This window comes from Loxodonta africana, chromosome 3, assembly GCF_030014295.1.
Source record: "Loxodonta africana isolate mLoxAfr1 chromosome 3, mLoxAfr1.hap2, whole genome shotgun sequence".
NCBI lineage: Eukaryota > Metazoa > Chordata > Mammalia > Proboscidea > Elephantidae > Loxodonta > Loxodonta africana.
Genome location: NC_087344.1, coordinates 195,578,871 through 195,599,227, shown reverse-complemented (window position 1 = coordinate 195,599,227; position 20,357 = coordinate 195,578,871). Strand labels below are relative to the sequence as shown.

The 20,357-nt window shown below is 40.0% G+C and overlaps 1 long non-coding RNA gene across 1 annotated transcript; it reads left to right on the top strand.

The window, feature by feature from the left end:
* The first annotated feature begins 1,789 nt into the window (after window positions 1-1,789).
* On the top strand, window positions 1,790-13,985 carry LOC135230823 (uncharacterized). Its single transcript, XR_010321578.1, has 2 exons — window positions 1,790-9,615; window positions 11,131-13,985. It is a non-coding gene; the product is annotated as an uncharacterized LOC135230823 (long non-coding RNA).
* Window positions 13,986-20,357: the final 6,372 nt, after the last annotated feature.

Below are 20,357 nucleotides of genomic sequence, written 5' to 3'. Positions count from 1 at the left end.
CCTAATCTTTTGGTGGGACTTACAAGGCCAAGGCGAGAAGGGGCATATAAAAGCAATCGATTGCACCCAACATTCCACAGTTTCCAAACGTAATAATCAGTGACATTAGTTGCATTCTTCACATTTAGTGTGTTAACATTCTCACTCTGTTCTGGTTGTTTCGCTTCTGAGGCCGACAGCCTCGGGGCACCACTGCCAACACCCAACTTGTAAGTAGAGTGGCATGAGCCACCTCCCCTTCTAACTGGTTTCTCCAGATGTTTTTTAGGCAACCAACCAACTTCCTGCCCAAGATAAGAACACAACCTTGTCATCTGTGCTTGAAAATAGCTGTTGACCCTTTGGTCTTATATAGATAATTTATTTTTTGAACATAATTCTCAAAGGTGGCAATCTTTACTCTTAGGGCTAAACAGTTACTTAGTTTAAAGTTGGCTTCATGGAGTAGTTTCAATTCAAGATTAAAAGAGCAACTCAAGATCATAGTCTCGGGGACTCCTCCAGCTTCAATAGGTCCAGTAAGCGTGGATTCTTCAAGAATTTGAAGTTCTTTTCCACATTTTCTCCTTTTTATTAGAACCAATTCACCTATTGTGTCCCTGATCAGAATGTTCAGTAGTGGTAGCCACCCACCTAGTTCTTCTGGTCTCAAGGTTCATGATCCTCAAATAGTTTTTAAAGATCAAATAGTGCTTTAAAATGTGCATAAAAACTGTGTGGGCTCTTATTTTATATTCTCGACTCATACCTCCCCTCCTATACATACACACACACACAACACATATTATCTATTACCTTTTCGTGGTTGTTTATACTCATTCTTTCCCTTCCCCTTCCTGCTAATGTAAATACATCTCAATTTTGTTTAAATACATATTCAATGATTTCTTCATCATGACCATCTAAAATACGGTTTGTTATTGAGTCAGGAAGTGACTATGATTACATTTTTTTCTTGTACAACTTTTATTTCTTCTTGAAATTAACAATTGCCTCATTTTTCATTTTGTTTTAACATTTGACTATCTTCCCACACCCTCCATCAGCTTTCTAAAATGTTTCTCAATATAATTTTCCATCAGTTAAACAATTTATCAGTTTCTTGTTCTTCTAGAGACGTAGTTCCTGGAGCATCTGACCTCCTATTCCATCCTGAGTTGGGTACCTTCTATGCCTGTTGCAGCACAATTGTCATGGGACTTCCCTTTGCCATTATCTTAAAAAAAAAAAAAAAAAAAAAGTTGCTTTGGAGTCAATTCCAACTCATGGAAAGCTCAAGTGTGTAAGAGTAGAACTATGCTCCACGGTCAATTCAATGGTTGAATTTTTCAAAAGTAGATCCCAGGCCGTTCTTCTGAGATGCCTGTCAGGGGACTCAAACCTTTAACGTTTCAGTCAGCAGCCAAGTGAGCTAACCTTCTCCACCACTCAAGGACTCTGCCATCATCCTAGACAATCTTTTTATTTCTGTTCTCTGTGAGATACCCCAACTTTTGTGTTCCATGATTTCTTCTACATATCTTTGAATTATTAAAAATGATATAGCAATACTGTATTGTTCTTTGATTTTAAAACCATCAACATCTTCTAAAATTTTAAATCAAAAAAATTTTTTTTTATTAAGCACACCGCACCGGGCTATTGGAGGAAACTCATGTGCTGGAGACTATGTGATGGAGACCAGCTCTCAAAACTTCAAGATTAAATCTCGGTGTTCATTACAGCACTATTTACCAAAGCCAAAAGGTGGAAACAGCCCAAGTGTACATCGACAGACGAAAAGGTAAGCGAAATGTGGTATATACATACAATGGAATAATACTCAGCTGTAAAAAAAAAAATGAAGTTCTGATATATGCTATGACATGGATGAATCTTGAAAACGTTATGCTGAGTGAAATAAGTCAGACACAAAAGGACATTTATTGTATGACCCCACTTACATGAAATATCTAGAATAGGCAAATGAATAGAGGCAAAAGATTATTCATGGTTGCCAGGGACTGTGGGGAGGGAAAAATGGAGAGTTATTGCTTAAGCGATAGTGAGTTTCTGTTTAAGGTAATGAAAAAAAAATGAGAAAAAGGATAGCAGCGATGTTTGCACAACATGGTGAAATGTAATTAATGTCACTGAATTGCACACTTAGAAACAGTTAAAATGGCACAATTAAAAAAAATTAAATGGTGAGGTGCGGGGACGTTGAAGTGGGGAAAAATTAAAGGCTGCAAACAATAAGTGAGGAAAACAAAATTCACCAATGTTAAATCAATCTTAAACACTTGCTATTCAACAAAATAAATAAAATTATCTTTAAAGTCAACAGATAAATAACAACAAGCAGAGAGTGGGAATGGCCACATCAGAAGCAGAGTCAGGGTCCAAACACATCTCTTCAGACAGAGAAAAGGTCCCGATCCAAAAAGTCAAAAACTGAGCAGGATAAATGTTATATCCCAAAACCCCTCCAATGTATGACCACCATCAGTGTGACATAGCGGCCAAAAACAAATGTAACAGGTAACCATTTAAAAAATGCTAAAAAAAATACTTGCTATTAATTACAGTATTAGTCACTGGGGCAGGACAGGACCCAGCCTGAAGCCCTGGTGGTACAGCAGTTAAGCTCTCAGCTGCTAACCAAAAGATCATCAGTTCGAACCCACCAATTGCTCCATGGAAGAAAGAATGTGGGAGTCTGCTCCTGAAAAGATTTACAGCCTTGGAAACCCTATGGGGCAGTTCTACTCTGTCCTATAGGGTCGATATGAGTTGAAATCCACTTGAGGGCACACAACAACAACAACACCCAACCTGTGGTTAAGCTCTTGGCTAAGTGAAAGGTTGGCAAATCAAACACACCCAGTGGCTCTGCGGGAAAAAGACCTGCCAAACTGCTTCTGTAAAGACTACAGCCAAAAAAACCCTGTGGGACCATTCTACTCAGTCACATGGGGCCTAACTGTTCCTAACCCAATTTAAATTCCATAGTCAGTCATTATCACCACTCCCTCCTATGCACCCTCCAATTCTTGTTCTTCTCTTGATTGTACTTGCCTGGCAAAAACATCAAGTCTTCTTAAATCAGACTCTTTTTGACTCTTTCATCCCTGAATTTATACAACTAAAAACAGCTAGAGAAAAGCATACAACCATGCTGACTAGTCTCACTTGAATCTATGATCCCTAACATCAAACAACAAACATCAAATAGGCCTTTTGTGCTGCCAGGCAATTATACTGTTTCCCTGCTTCATTCTCGCACTCTCCTAGACAACTAGCAGATGAAGTCAGGAAGTGATGGAGGGCATCAACCTTCCAATAATTCTTCACCCATCTTCACTTGAGGCTTCCTTATTGAGAAAACAGAAGACAATTGAAGAATATTTCCATACACTTCCACCATGACATCTACCTACTGCCCCACTGGGTTTCCAAGGAACAACTGGTGGATTCGAACTGCCAACCTCTTGGTTAGCAGCCAAGTTCTTAACCACTGTGCCACCATGGCTCTCTACCTACTGTAGACACCCCCAAAGTCCTAAATAGGCTGTGCTGGGCCAGCTGAAAGAGGTCAACTTGAGGTCAGCAACAAGAAACCTCCCCTAAAGCAAAATTCCTTAAAGACCAAATTTCCAGATGTCCTTTGATATACGGCACGGCCTTAATAACTCCATTTTTACAACTGACTGGCCTTGAAACCCTTCACATGCTCTCGTTCTATCTCCCGAGAAACTAACATGAAAGGAATTTACAATGGCCTTCAGGAGACTGCCCTGCCTGGACGCCAATACTTTAAATTCTTAAGAACTGACCACCATGAGGACTGACGCACATGATTTTTGACAAAAGGTATAATGCTATATCCAAAGCACACCCAGTGAAGATCTGTTACGTATACAGTCTGCTTTCACTATCTCCTCTTCAGATTGCCTTCGATATACTTTTGGTTTAAAGTTGCCTGATTCTAATAGTGCCTACTCACAAGAAGAATATTCAGTTACTAATTTCTGGTGTTTCTCCACGTGTTCAGGTTTTTGATGCTACCTACCTACACCTGTGCCCTATTCTAGGAGAATTGACTGTGCTTCTAGCAAATGACTATTTCTCTATGCATTGTTATTGTTGTGTGCGTCAAGTTGATTCCGTCTCGTAGAGACTCCATGTGACAGATTAGAACTGCCCCATACGGTTTCCTAAGCTGTAATCTTCACAGGAGCAGATTGCCAGGTCCTTTCTCCTGTGGAGTAGCTGGTGGGTTCAAACTTTCGGTTAGCAGCAGAGCACTTAACCACTGTGCCACCAGGGCGCCTTACTTATGCACTAAACTGAAAAAATTCACACTTGTTGCTGTCAAGTCAACCCTATATGACAGAGAAGAAACTGCCTCATAGGGTTTCCAAGGAGCAGCTGGTGAATTCGAACTGCCAATCTTTTTAGTTAGCAGAGCCAGACTTCTTAACCACCAAGCCACTTAAACACTAACCAAAACCAAAAAACCAAACCCAGTGCTGTCGAGTCGATTCCGACTCATAGCGACCCTATAGGACAGAGTACAACTGCCCCATAGAGTTTCCAAGGAGCGGCTGGTGGATTCAAACTGCTGACCCTTTGGTTAGCAGCTGTAGCACTTAACCACTACACCACCAGTGTTTCCACTTATGCACTAAAAAAAAAAAAATGACCCTGCTCCAGCAATCCTCTCACCTTTCTCCCTGCTTTAAGAAATTCCTTCTCTACTGGATTTTTCCCCATCAGATTACAAACATGTTATTTCTCCCATCTAATAGGCAAAACAACACTCTCTTGAGCCCACTTTTCACTCCAGCTACTGTGCCATTTTTTCAGGAAAATTTCTTTTTCTCTCCTCTCACTGTCTTGACCCATTCATTGAAACACTCAGTCTGCATCTTACTTGACCCATCAACAGCATTCCATAGTCTTGAAACATTTTCTCCAGTGATATTCCAGGACACCATACTCTCCTCAATTTTTTTCTCACCTTACTATCCACTTCTCCTTAGTCTCCTTTGCTAGTACCTTTTCATCTTTCCTATCATTAAAAAATAAAATCTTGTGTCAGATCAAAAGAATAACACAATATTTGATTTCTCTATTACTTCATAAACAATTTTCAAATTCCGGCAACATTTCCCTCATGCAAGAGGAACTCCCTTTCAGAGAATGAAGAATTCACAGAGATTTTAAAAATTTTTGCTTGATGAATACCAGTCTCCATGGTGATGAAGTACTTAATGGTTACTGAGTTACCATTAAAAAGAGATTTCTGGAAATTTGCCCCTTTACCCATTGTTAGCTATGAGACCTCTTGAAACTAAAATTTGGAGAAGCCCAGAGACTTTTTCATTAAATCACAAGGTAATGGTTTTGTTATTGACTGTTCTTTGAATAGGAAAGAAAAGTCAATTAGCAACTTTGGGTGAAAAAAACAGGCCAGTGAAGCTGCAGGCAAGAACAATTGTGGGTCAAGAATTTTTATGTTTATGGACAAGAAAAGCCTCTTGAAATTAAAGTAAAATAGTTTTAATAAGAGCTTTATTCCACAATCTCTTCAACATTAGATTTCTCCAGGGCTCAGTTCTTAGAACTTTTCACTTTTCTATCTATTCTCATTTCAAAGGTGATCTCACCTAGCTTCATAAATTTAAAGACCATCTGCAGGGCCCAAAGACCATCAAATGGGGAAAAGACAGTCTTTTTAACAAATGGTTCTGGCAAAACTGGATGTCTATCTGCAAAAAAATGAAACAGGATCCATACCTCACGCCATACACAAAAACTAATTCATTATGGATCAAAGACCTAAATATAAAGCCAAAAACTATGAAGTTCATAGAAGAAAAAATAGGATAAACGCTAAAGGCCCTAATACAGAGCATTGATAGGATGCAAACCACAACCAACAACACACAAACTCCAGAAGATAAGCTAAAAAACTGGGGTCTTCTAAAAATTAAATACTTAATGCTCATCAAAAGGCTTCACCAAAAGAGTAAAAAGAGAACCTGCAGACTGGGAAAAAAATTTTGGCTATCACAACTCAGACAAAGGTCTAATCTCTAAAATCTACAAGAAAATCCAACACCTGTACAACAAAAAGACAAATAATCCAGTTAAAAAAGGGGCAAAGGAAATGAACAGACACTTCACCAAAGAAGATATTCAAGCGGCCAACAGACACATGAGGAAATTCTCGTGATCACTAGCCATTAAAAAATTAGAGAAGTGCAAATCAAAACCACAATGGGATACCATCTCGCCTGGCATTACTGGCATGAATCAAAAAAACAGGAAATAACAAATGTTGGAGAGGCTGCGGGGAAGTCGGAACACTTACGCACTGCTGGTGAGAATGCAAAATGATACAACCATTTTGGAAGATGACACAGTGCTTCCTTAGGAAGCTAGAAATAGAAATACCATATGATCTAGCAACCCCATTCCTAGGAATATATCCTACAGAAATAAGAGTCATCACGCTAACACATATGCACACCCATGTTCATTGCAGCATTTTCCACAATAGCAAAAAAATGGAAACAACCTAGATGCCCTTCAACAGATGGACAGATAAACAAACTATGGTACATACACATGATGGAGTATTATACAACTATAAAGAACAACAATGAATCTGTGAAGCATCTCATAGCATGGATGCATCTGGAGGGTAACCTGCTGAGTGAAATAAGTCAATCACAAAACTACAAATACTGTACGAGACCACTACTGTAAAAACTCATGAAAAGGTTTACACACAACAAGAAACAGTCTTTGATGGGGGATGGGAAAACACTAAATAGACAATAGATAAGTGATAACTGGTGAAGAGTAAGACAGTACACAATACCGGGGAAGCCAGCAAAACTTGTACAAGGCAAGGTCATGGAAGCTCCCTGAGGGATGGGATTGCTGGGCTGAGGGCTGTGGGGACCACGGTCTCGGGGAACATCTAGCTCAACTGGCATAACGTACTTTATAAAGAGAATGTTCTACATTCCACTTTGATGAGTAGTGTCTGGGGTCTTAAAAGTCCATGAGTGGCCATCTAGGATATTCCACTGGTCTCACCCCTTCAGGAGCAAGGAATAATGAAGAAAACTAAAGATACAAGTGAAAGATTAGTCCAAAAGACTAATGGACCACATCTACCATGACCTACACCAGACTGAGTCCAGTACAACTAGATGGTGCCTGGCTACCACCACTGACTGCTCTGACAGGGATCACAACAGAGGGTCCTGGACAGAGCTGGAGAAAAATGTTGAACAAAATTGTAACTCAACAAGAAAGACCAGACTTGCTGGCCTGATGGAGTCTGGAGAAACCCTAAGAGTATGGCCCCCGGACACCCTTTCAGCTCAGTAATGAAGTCACTCCTGAGGTGCACCCTTCAGCAAAAGATTGGACAGGCCCATAAAACAAAACGAGACTAAAGGGCACACCAGCCCTGGGGCAAGGACTAGAAGGCAGAAGGGGACAGGAAAGCTGGTAACAGGGAACCCAAAATTGAGAAGGGAGAGTGTTGACATGTCGTGGGGTTGTTAACCAATGTCATAGAACAATGTGTGTACTAATATGTGTAAACCTTCATCTAAAGTGCAATAAAAAAAAAAAATACCATCTGCAGGCTTTTTTATATCTTGCAATGGTTAAGCACTCGGCTGCCAACCATTAGGTTGGCAGCTTAAACCCACCAAGTTACTCCATGGGAGAAAGACCTAGTCATCTGCTTCCATAAAAATTGTTATTGTTCTTGTTTTTAGGTGCCATCAAATTTGTTCCCACTCACAGCAACAACAACAGAACAAAACACTGCCTGGTCCTGAGCCAGTCTCACAATCTTTATGCTTGAACCCATTCTTGCAGCCACTGTGTCAATCCATCTCTTTGAGGGTCTTCTTCTCTTTCACTGACCCTGTAGTTTACTAAGCATGTTGTCCTTCTCCAGGGACTGGTCCCTCCTGATAACATGTCCAAAGTATGTGAGATGAAGTCTCACCATCCTTGCTTTTAAGGAGTATTCCGGCTGTATTTCCTTCAAGACAGATTTGTTAATCTTTTGGCAGTCCATGGTATATTCAACATTCTTCACCAACACCATAATTCAAAGGTGTCAATTCTTCTCCTGTCTTCCTTATTCATTGTCCAGCTTTCACATGAATGTAAGGCGATTGAAAAAGCCATAACTTGGGTCAGGCACACCTTAATCCTTAAAGTGACATCTTTACTTTCTAACACTTTAAAAAGATCTTTTGCAGCAGATTACAGCAGAATCCATAAAGATTACAGCCAAGAAAACAGTATGCAGCAGTTAGTTCTACTCTCTCAAAAGGGATCACTATGAGTCGGATTCAACTCCCCAACACCCAACAACAACAGTCCCACTGAGACAGAGTCCCCCGCAGTATTACATTAAAAATCCTGTTTCCTTTGCTGGGCTTCCTCCCCTCCAGCTTTGCATTTGAATCCAGCTTTTGCTTGGAGGTTATACACAAACCCCATTGCACCTGTGTAGTATATGATTAAGAATGTTGCTGACATAACTTGTATGAACTCCTTACTTGTGAACCCCTTAAAAGTAACTTGTCTGCCTGCTCTTGGGAAGCACTCTTGGCAGCAGCAGCGCAGACTGGCTCCTTTTCCTTGTACAATGATATAACGATGCTTTTCCTGTTCTTGCACCTCGGTCTCTTGTTTATTGGCCAATATGAGTCATGCTGAACAAGAACCTGGAGTTCCACCTGTTGACACCACTTAGCCACTAACCTCCATTCTTCTTTATCCAGCTGCCTCAAGACATCTCCACCTGAATGTCTGTCTAGTAGGCATCTCATATTTAATTCTTCCAAACCTGAACCCCCAATCTTTCCCAGTAACTCAGGCTGAAATTCCTCAAGTCTTCCTTTTTCTAAGACCTCATCTCCTAGCTGTCATTTTATGCTATGTGCTCTCTGTTGGCTACATCATTTCTATCACCCTGGTTCAGATCACCATCATCTCTCATCTAAACTACTGCAATAACATCCTAATCGATATCCCTGCTTCCTCTCTTGTTCTTTTCAATTTATTCTTAACGCAGAGTGATCCTTTTCAAACTGCAGTCACAGCATATCATTTCCAAACCACTCCCAGTAGAAGTTAGGGTCATTAAAATGTCCTTTAAAGCCTTACATAATCCCCACACACACACACACCACCTTTACTTCTCTGATCTCATTTCCTACTAATTTTTTCTTCACTCCTTCAGCTCCAGCCATACTGCCTCTCTGCTGTTCTTTTAACATGACAAACACATCCCCACTTCAGGGCCTTTTCACTGGCTATTTCCACTCTCTGGAATGGTATCGTTCCAGATATTCATATGGCTAATCTCTCACCTTCTAGTTTTTCGCTCATATGTCATGGTTGGGGCTGGAGATACAGATTTGGGAGCCATTTGCATTTGCATAGCAGCTGAAGCCATGGTATTGGTGAGATCAAACAAGGACTGTGTGTATGATGAAAAGAGAAGATGACCAAGTACAGAGCCCTGGGAAACATTACTGAGGAAAAGAATCCCAACAGAAGAAAAAAAAAAGCATTGACAGAGAGGTAAGAGAACCGGAAAATCCCAGTGTCACAAAATTCAAGGAAAGGAAGAGTTCCAAGAGATAGAAGTGTGCAAATTCTGTAGAAAACTTAAGTAATATAAGATTTGATGAGTAAGAAGTCATCAGAGACCTTAGCAAGGACAGTTTCATTGTGATGGTGGAGGTTGAAGCTGGTAAATACTGAGTTGAGAAATGATTGGAATATGTGGAAGTAGAAGCTGAAATTGGAGACCACTCTTTTGAGAAACTTGGTGTGGTAGAGAAATTAGGTATTAGCTGGGGATGGGGGGAGTGCTAACATACAAGAATGAATGTTTGTGTTCTTTTGAGGGTTTTTGTTTTGTTTCGTTTTGCCTTATAGGATGAGAGAAGCTTGAATGTGTTTATAGGCTAAAAGATGGAAGGTAAGAAAGTGAGAAGTGAAAGATTCAGTAGAAGAAAAAGATAGTTGAGATACCAAAGTTCTACGAAAGGATTCAATAGCATCCAACAGATATTTATGATGTGCCTAATACATGCTAGTCATGATGGCAAGTGTTGGGATATGATAGAAGTGGAATAAACATCAGGTAGGTGGCAACAAATTGGTGCCTCGGTGGTACAAATGGTTAAGTCCTGGACTACTAACCAAATTGTTGATAGAGTAAACCTACCCATCAGCACCTTGGAAGTAAGACCTGGCAATCTGTTTCTGAAAGGTCACAGCTTTGAAAACTCTATGGAGTGGTTCTTCTCTGCACACATAGGGTTGCCATGAGTTGGAATTGACTAGATTGCAGCTAACAACAAGAAGTTTGCAACAAAATGGATGTAAATGAGGTTAAAAACCACAATTATAGATTCTGGTCTTAGTACTGAAGGGAAACTAAAAGAAAAGGGGAAAGATTGGTTAGAGGACATTTAGAAACTTCATATTTAATAGCCTCAATTTTCTCAACAAAGCAAAAAACTGCAACCCGTTGGAAGTAACATGAATGTGAGAAAGGAGCTCAAGAAAGGTAGCATAGCTTAAAGATTTTCAATAACAGTTAAAGGGCATAGGAAAGGAAGTTATAACACTCAAAAAAAAAAAAAAAAAAACTAAGAAGCAGCTCTGAGTGCCTAAATAATATGAAATGCTGTTAATCTGTAGAAGCTCCAATCTCTACATTACTGTGATTTTTAGCCAATAACACTCAGCCACTTGAGTAGGAATTGACTTGACAACAACTGATGTGGCTTTTTTTGTTTACTCAAATACAGGAAGATTTGTAGAACTAGACCGGGGTTGGTGATTTGTTGGGCAGGTGAAAACATAAGATAAGGTGCTAAAAGTCAGAGAATAAACCAAGTTACTGACTTGGGATTGTCCATTTCCAAATCTTTTTTCCTTTGCCTCTAATATAGCAATGGTAAAAGCTATACACTAAATTCCCAAGCTTCCCTGAAGCTAGGAAACACTATGTGACATAATTCTGACCAATGACTCATAAGCATAAGTCTGCTAATGCTCTCTCTTCTACTTCCTTCTGCCTAGAGCACAGTCGTGAGGCCTGGAGAACCAGCAACCATTTGGCAATCTTGAGGCAACAAGTTGTAGAAATAAAATCAACATGTTAAGGATGCCAGAGCGGAAATGTAAAAGAATTTGGATTCCTAAGTGTCTTCTTGAGCTGCTGCACCGCGTCAAGACTGTCCTACCCTAGGGTTCTCATTATTTGAGCCAAACGAACCCTTATTTATGTAAGACATAATTTTTGCATTTTCTGGTAATTTGCAATCAAGTGCATTCATACCTGAAACAGAGGCCAGGGTAGGTAGCTGTGTTAGCCACAATTCTTTGGGTTGCAAGAAATAAAGATATAATAAATTAATGTTAGAAAAGAAAAAGAGATGGGAGAGGGTTTATTGGCTTGTATAACTGGAAAGTCCAAAAGCTTTAGGCCCAGCAGGATCTATGGTTCAAATAATGTCGTAAAGATGTCATTTGTCTTCATCTTTCAGTTCTTCTTGCCTCTGATTGACTTAACTCTCTCCCAGATCTCTAAATATGATGGTACCTCCAGCAACTCCCTTCTTTCATATTCTTTACAGCTAACGACTCCATAGGCAGACCCTGACCCTTTCCCTCACAGTGTACATATCAATCCCCCACAAGAATTGCCTGGTCAGCTTGGGTCAGGAGTCCACACATATGGTGGGTGTTATTAGGCCACATAACCAACAGCCCCACTAACACTTTGTGCAGTGGAAGAAGCGCAGTTCCCAAAAGACATGGATGTTCAACATGAAGAAAAGTAATAGTTGTCAGCTATAGTAGAAAAACAAAGCGGGTACAGAAAGGAGGCTAATAAGCTGAGAGAAAATGAGTTATTGTACTAGAGATATTATTGAGGCTTATAATTTGTGTGGAGAAAGGACACAAGATATAAATGGATAGGAATTTGTGCTTAAAAGGTAAGATATAGAACTTCAATATCTCAGAAGGGTGAAACAGTTCTAGATACTGTAAGTAATGTATATATAATGTAATACCTAGAAAAACAATTTAAAAAGTCACGCAAAGAGATATGCTCAAAAGCATTGTAGACAAATCAAAATTCAATAGACGTGTTAAATACCAGATTAGATTCATCTGAATGGAGGGTCATGAACTGGAAGACAGACTAATTTAATCATTAAAAAAATTAAAAAAACAGCAAATACTTACTGCATATTTACTACGTGCAAGATATTCTTCCAAGGGATGAGGAAATTGTAGAGAAAAAAACAGTCCCTGCCTTCATGGAACTAGTAAGCAGAGATGGAAGTCAATTAAATAAATATTAATTATATAATTTAAACCAGGAGGAAAATTTGTCATTTTAAATATATATGATTGAAAAGTAGGATTAAAAGTTAATAATCTAAGTATTCAATGTAAATATTTGGAAATAAAATAGAGTAAACCTAAAGAAAATAGTTGGAGTCCTGGTGGCACAACAGTTAAGCTCTTGGCTACTAGCTGAAAGATTGGCGGTTTGAACACACCTAGCTGGGTTGGGTTAGTGGCTCTGCAGGAGAAAGACCTGGCACTCTGTTCCCGTAAAGCCTGGAAAACTCTATGGGGCAGTTCTATTCTATCACTGGGATCGCTATGAGTCGAAATTTTGCACCCTGACAGCACCTGAAAACAACGATAACAAAGAAGACAGAAGAGCATTGTAAGTAAAAATCATTAAAATATACCACAGACCATTACATTTAGAGAGCTATAGAATAATCTAAGTGTAAGGCAACGAAAACCCAATGGATCACAACACTCCGATTCCACTGTGCATGGGTTTGCCATGAGTTAGGGCAGACTTGACAAAAAACAACAACAAAAGTGGTAAGAATAAAAATGGAGGGACAAAGCAACATCACTAAGGAAACACTGACAGGATTTCAAAACTGATAGTGTGTGGGAAACAAGGAAGTTACTCAAAGATGACTCAATGGCCTCATACTTGGGTGATTACGATATAAAAATAGAAACTTGATAGTGTGGAGAAGGTGCTGGCTTGAAAGAATACATGAGTTTGTTTGGAAATAAATGTAAAATGAGGTTAAAGCAGAAAAAAAAAATTTTTTTTTTTTTTAAAAAAAGCAGAACATGAAGTGAAAAACAATAGAAGCATAATTTATACTTCTTGTTAAAATTCAAACAACTCAGACAAATTGGGAAGGTGGTTACAGATGGTTTTTTAAAACTCAAATGTACTCAACCCACCTGGATCAAAGGAGAATGAAGAACACCAATGTCACATGGTAACTATGAGCCCGAGACAGAAAGGGCCACATGAACTAGAGACTTACATCATCCTGAGACCAGAAGAACTAGGTGGTGCCCGGCCACAATCGATGACTACCCTGACAGGGAGAACAACAGAGAACCCCTGAGGGAGCAGGAGAACAGTGGGATGCAGACCCCAAATTCTCATAAAAAGACCAGACTTAATGGTCTGACTGAGACTAGAGGAATCTTGGCGGTCATGGTCCCCAAACCTTCTGTTGGCCCAGGACAGGAACCATTCCCAAAGACAACTCATCAGACATGGAAAGGACTGGACAATGGGTTGGAGAGAGATGCTGACGAAGAGTGAGCTACTTGTATCAGGTGGACACTTGAGACCGTGTTGGCATCTCCTGTCTGGAGGGGAGATAGGAGGGTAGAGAGGGTTAGAAACTGGCAAAACGGTCATGAAAGGAGAGACTGGAAGAAGGGAGCAGGCTGACTCATTAGGAGGGAGAGTAAGAGGGAGTATGGAGTAAGGTGTATATAAGCTTATATGTGACAGACTGACTTGATTTGTAAACTTTCACTTAAAAAAAATAAAGCACAATAAAAATTATTAAAAAAAAAAAAAAAAAGGAATGAACCACTACACACACACACACACAAAAACTCAAATGTAGAAATTAGACAGTGAATCTGCATTTACCCAGCATCCTCAAGGAACAAAGTGATTTGAATTAATGATTTTTTTTTCAGATAACTGAAATTTACCTCCTCAAATAACTTCTTTTTGCTATTAACATTTTTGATGGAGCTTTGTCTAGAATGTTTAACTAGCCTCTTCCTTCTTAAATAGATGATAGTAGCTATTTCATCATTTCTTGATGAATCATGGCATCATTACAGCTATTAATTATTGTACTTTATTAGGTTTTCCCACAGCCTCCTACTCTATCAGAGAACAATAGTTACTTCTTTTGCCATAGAGCCTGTCTCTTATAACACGGGTACCTACTAACCTGCTATTTTATCTTTGCTGTGTCCTGAGAAATACAATTACTGCTGATTCTGTATGAATTAAGAGCTGGTGGGCTCTGAAGGATGGCCCAAGGGCCTCTACTATGGACGTTAGGACAAAGACATGGTGGCAGCCATTTTGGCAACTAAACTCTAATTCCTATTCTCCCGGTCAGGTATTCTGAATGTCTAAAATTCCTGAAAGTCTGGGTTTATTTCTGTAATAAGTTTGCTTGTATAACTTTTGGGACTTGCTTTTAGTACACATCGGCATGCCATCCCTATTGCCAAGAGAGGAATAGGGATGGAAAAGTGACCCCCCCGAAACTAGTACAATAACTTCATTTATTCAACCTAAGGAAATAATCAAACCTTATTCATCTAAACCATTTTTAAAATAAAGTTATTTCTTAAGTACGTAAAACCAAATGTTTCTAACTCTTAGCCTTCAAGGGTCACCCTTTCCTTTAACATCAAAATAAAACACCTTAAAACCCCATCCCACACTCAGTTGGAAATTCATATTTCTGAGGATTGCTGGATGAGTGAGATAGGGGGGTTGGTGTTTATATTCTCCCAGTAACCTGTCACTCCAAATTGCTGCACCTCCAGAATTTCCATCCCTCTTGTCACCTCGTCCTCCATAGCTGTGTTCTTTTCACACCACACATCTCAAGCATGGAACCTGGCCCTCACAATTCATTTCTCAAAGTACCACCAACACAAGCCTCTGTGTCTACCACATTTTCACTCAAAAAGTTTGAGGACAAGGGCAGGCGTCTACAGCACAGAGTAGAAAACAAAGTAAAATTGAGTTCTTAACACCACTGTCCTCAGAGTCCATTGGCCATCCCTGCCCAGACTTTCTTACTGCACACAACTTCAATTCCTGGGATGTATCCTTCCTGGGGGCCCACTCTCATTCCCACTCCCCTCCACTCTTAGTTCCAGGACCCCCAGAGCTAGTGGTGTGCTGGAATCTGCTCATGCAGACTCACAGGAGTCAATAGTAAACGCAGCCATTGTTAAAAATTAAGTTATATCAGCCTACATTTAAATGAATTATCTTATTGAAAAAGTAATAAGTACTCAAAATGTTTCACTTCCTAATTATTTTACTGTACTTTGCTATTATCTATGCTGTTGAAGTTATTTACACCTGTCGTATCTACAGGGAGACCCTGGTGGCGTAGTGATTAAGAGCTATGAGTGCCTACCAAAAGCTCAGCAGTTCAAATTCACCAGGCATTCCTTGGAAACCCTATGGAGCAGTTCTAGTCTGTCCTATAGGGTCGCTAAGAGTCAGAATTGATTTGGCAGCAACTGGTTTTTTTTTGTTTTTTTTTTTTGAATCAGCAGAGTGGAAATTTCTTCCCAATTCTGCGTACAGTGATAACACAAACCCTACCACAGAAAAGGGCAAATGCTACAAATCAGGGTTTTGCATTTTTTTGTTTGGCTGTTTTTTATTGGAGGCACTTTAAAGCAGTTTACTATTATCTATTCCCCCCTGCCTCCGGGGAAAAACTGAAACACATCTGTTACTCTATTATGCAGACCAATTCAAAGTCTTCTCTGCCATCTGTAAACTCATTGCCATTGAGTCAATTCTGACTCGCAGTGATCCTACAGGACAGAGTAGAGCTGCCCCATAGAGTTTCCAAGGAGCAGCTGGTAGATTCAAACTGCTGACCTTCTGGTTAGCAGCCAAGCTCTTTACCACTCTGCCACCAGGGCTCCTTCTCTGTCACCGTAGCTCCTTTTTCAGACCAGGCTCTGGGACCTAGGTCTGAACAAAAGAGACATGTGGAGATTTTCTTTTTTTTAATTTTTAATTGTACTTTAGATGAAGGTGTACAGAACAAACTAGTTTCTCATGAAACAGTCAGTACACACATTGTTCTCTGACATTGGTTAACAGCCCCACAACATGTCAACACTCTCTCTTCTCAACCTTGGGTTCCCTATTACCAACTTCCCTGTTCCCTCCTGCCTCCTAGTCGCTGCCTCTGGGCTGATGTGCCCCTTTAGTCTCATTTTGTTTAATGAAGTCAGGAGTGACTTCATTACTGAGGTAAAAGAGTTTCCAGAGGCCATACTCTCAGGGTTTCTCCAGTTTCTGCTAGGCCTGCAATATTGGTCTTTCTTTTTAAGTTAGAATTTTGTTCTACATTTTTCTCCAGCTCTGTCCAGGACTCTGTATTGTGGTCCTTGTCAGAGCGGTCAGTGGTGGTAGCCAGGTACCATCTAGTTGTACTGGACTCAGTCTGGCGGAGACCATGGTAGATGTGGTTCATTAGTCCTTTGAACTAATCTCTCCCTTGTCTCTTCAGTTTTCTTCATTCTTCCTTGCTCCTGAAGGGGTGAGACCAGTGAAGTATCCTAAATGGCCATTCACAGGCTTTTAAGACCCCAGACGCTACTCACCAAAGTAGGATGTAGAACATTATCTTTATAAACTATGTTATGCCAATTCAGCTAGATGTTCCTCTAGATCATGGTCCCCACAGCCCTCAGCCCAGCAATTCAGTCCCTCAGGGAGTTTGGATGTGTCTATGGAATTTCCATGACCTTGCCTTGTACAAGCTGTGCTGGCTTCCCCAGTATTGTGTACTATCTTATGTTTCACCAAAGTTTCCACTTATCTATTGTCTACTTAGTGTTTTTCCATCCCCCACCCCTCCCCTCCTTCATAACCATCAAAGATTGTTTCTTTTTGTGTGTAAATCTTCTCATGAGCTTTTACAGTAGCGGTCTCATACAATATTTGCCCTTTTGTGATTGACTTATTTCACCCAGCATAATGTCCTCCAGATTCATCCACGTTATGAGATGCTTCACAGATTCATCGTTGTTCTTTATCATTGCATAATACTCCATCGTGTGTATGTACCACTGTTTGTTTATCCATCCATCTGTTGATGGGCATCTAGGTTGTTTCCATCTTTTTGCTATTGTGAACAATGCCACAATGAACATGGGTGTGCATATGTCTATTCGTGTGACAACTCTTGTTTCTCTAGGATATATTTCTAGGAGTGGGATTGCTGGATCATATGGTATTTCTATTTCTAGCTTTCTAAGGAAGCGCCATATCGGTTTCCAAAATGATTGTATCATTTTGCATTCCCACCAGCAATGCGTAAGAGTTCCGATCTCCCCACAGCCTCGCCAACATTTGTTATCTTCTGTTTTTTGATCGATGGCAGTAAATGCCGGGTAGGATGGTATCTCATTGTGGTTTTGATTTGCATTTCTCTAACAGCTAGTGACCGTGAGAATTTTTCATGTGTCTCTTGACGGCTCAAATGTCTTCTTTGGTGAAGTGTCCGTTCATTTCTCTTGCCCATTTTTTAATTGGATTATTTGCCTTTTTGTTGTAGAGGTGTTGGATTTTCTATAAGGTTTTAGACAGTAGATCTTCGTCTGATTTGTAATAGCCAAAAATTTTTCCCAGTCTGTAGGTTCAAAGAGATTTTCTAAACCCGAGAGTCTCCTACTTCTCAGATGAATTCTACCAACTTCCCTAAAATTTCAATCTCCAGGGTGGTTTTTTGGAATAATTCATTTACAAATCTTTGACTAATCCTATTTTCTTCAATAGCTAATACTGAACACAAGTATTCGGTATTAAGATGGCTTATGAGAAGTCAGAGTGAAAAAAAGGGCAGGGAAGTTTTTTGCGACTTCGGAAAAACTGAATCCACCTCGTAGAAGAGTTAGAAGAGGTTGTCGTTAAAGACAAACTCCTAAAAACAAAGCTAAAGGAAATTCTTCTCTCAGTGAGGGGGATAATAAAAGTGAGGGAAGCGCCCCCTTCTATAGTTCATGAGTCATTTCCTGTTTTAATTCTTCCTGTTTGTCCTTGTTTTTCCACAAGTAATTGTTGAGTCTCTACCTTTCATCTTACTCAGCTTTCCCAGGTCATGATGATCACAGTCCCAGCACAGGGTAAACACGTTGGCAATTGTTAAGCACTCTGATGTCGAAAGCTGTTAAGGAGCAAGAAATGACTTCTAAGCTTGCAAACTTTCCAGTCACAGTTAATCTACCTGATTAAACATGTATTTACAAGCATCAAACTTATCCCTGGTCTGAATGTTCTTGTCTTTCTTTCTTTCTTTCTCTCTCCCTTTCTTGAGTGTTGCTTTCAGTAATTTAAACATGTCTCAATTCGGAAGTGCTATCATAAAGAAAGGAAGTAAGATTTCAAGCATAAGGTTTTGAGACTCAAAACTGAACTACTTTTGGTCCACCAGAGCTGTGAGAAAGAGATGGACAGATAAGAGAAAGGAGCAAAACAGTGTTCCTTTGAAAGAGAAAGAATAAAAATGAAGCTTCTCAGTCTTGTTTACCCTTTTCCAAATAACATCAGGAAACCTACTTCTGAGAACAATAATAACTAGGCTTTGTGGTGCTACTTTCTTCTGAAGTGTTCATGTAGCTAGAAAGAGCAGAAACTTTGTTGTGGGACAGCCCTGAGAATAAACCCTTGCTCGCTCCTCACTTGCTAAGCTACTCAATCTCTCTACGTCGCTAAACCTGTTTCCTCAAAACACACATAGAGTTAGGAGGCTTGAATCCAGGGCTGATACTTAGGCAGTCCTCACCAACACAGCCCTATTGGCTGTTAATGGCCACTGCCATTCTTATTGGTCAGTGATTGTGTTGTGTCTGCTATTGATATTTTTTTAATCAACCCTGATTAAATTAAATAGTGTATGTAAAGAATCTGCCACAGATTCTGCCAGATACCTAGTAGTAGGTGTTCAACAGATTTTGTTCTACCATTTTCTTTCCTACCCACCCACCCTCAAAATTCATCTTCAAACAAATCTCTGTGGGAAGCTGTTCAAAAAAAAAAAGTATTATTATTATGTTCCACAGGAAAACTTAAGCACAGAGGTGAAGGGACTAAGCACAATAGTGAGTCAGAGGCACCAGTTCTTGAAAAAGGCTCCTGATGCCCAACTCAGAGAATTAACCACAGCACTCCAGGCCTTCCTGGTAATTAATTACCAGCTATAAAGTGGCAATAGCACAGACTCTGGAGTCAGGAAGATCTGGCTTTGGATTCTGTTCCTGCCACTTACTCTCTATATGATCTTGAACAAGTCACTTCACTTTTCTAGCCTTAATTTCCCCATGTGTAAAGTGGGACCAATATACCCAACCTCACATAATTATCATGAAGATTAAATGATTGAGATAATGCACTTGTTTGATAGGCGCCATCTAGTTGGCTCCAATTTATAGTGATCTAATATATAACAGAACAGGAGCCCTGGTGGTGCAGTAGTTAAGTGATACAGCTGCTAACCAAAAGGTCAGTAGTTCAAATCCACCAGCCCCTCCTTAGAAACCCTATGGGGCAGTTCTACTCTGTCCTATAGAGTTCCTACACTTCAGGATCAACTCGACAGCAAAGGGTTTGTTTTTGTTTGTTTTTTAAGGTATAACAGAACTAAACTTTTTCCAGTCCTACACCATCTGCATGATGGTTGATATGTTTGAGTCTGTTGTTTTGGCTGTTGTATCAATCTATCTCATTAAGGGCGTAAGAGAATGTTAAAATGAGATTTTTTCTTTTTTAGCTTGGGTTGAGGCACCTAAAACCAAGAACAAAACAATAGATACTAAACTTTCCCCACATTACAAAGTTTATCAACTCTTTCAGGGATTTACAGAGGAGGTGACCAAAAGCTGGCTTTGTGATCCTTAGCACATCATGTATGTCAGGCACTGAAGCTGAAGAGCAGGGGGAGAGAGAGTTGTTGTAATGCTGTATTCCATGGGAGAAGGAGACCTCCCCCTCACCTCAAGCCAGTTAGACTGGCTTCAATGAGAGGAAGATCATTCAGGGTGCCATGTATCCTCTGGAGCTTGAGGTACATAAGGACTGTGAAGACAGGCTGTGGATAGATGGGTCTGAGGCCACAGAACAGAGAAAGAAAGAGGGCTGACAATCCTGAGGAGAATCCTCAGATGGT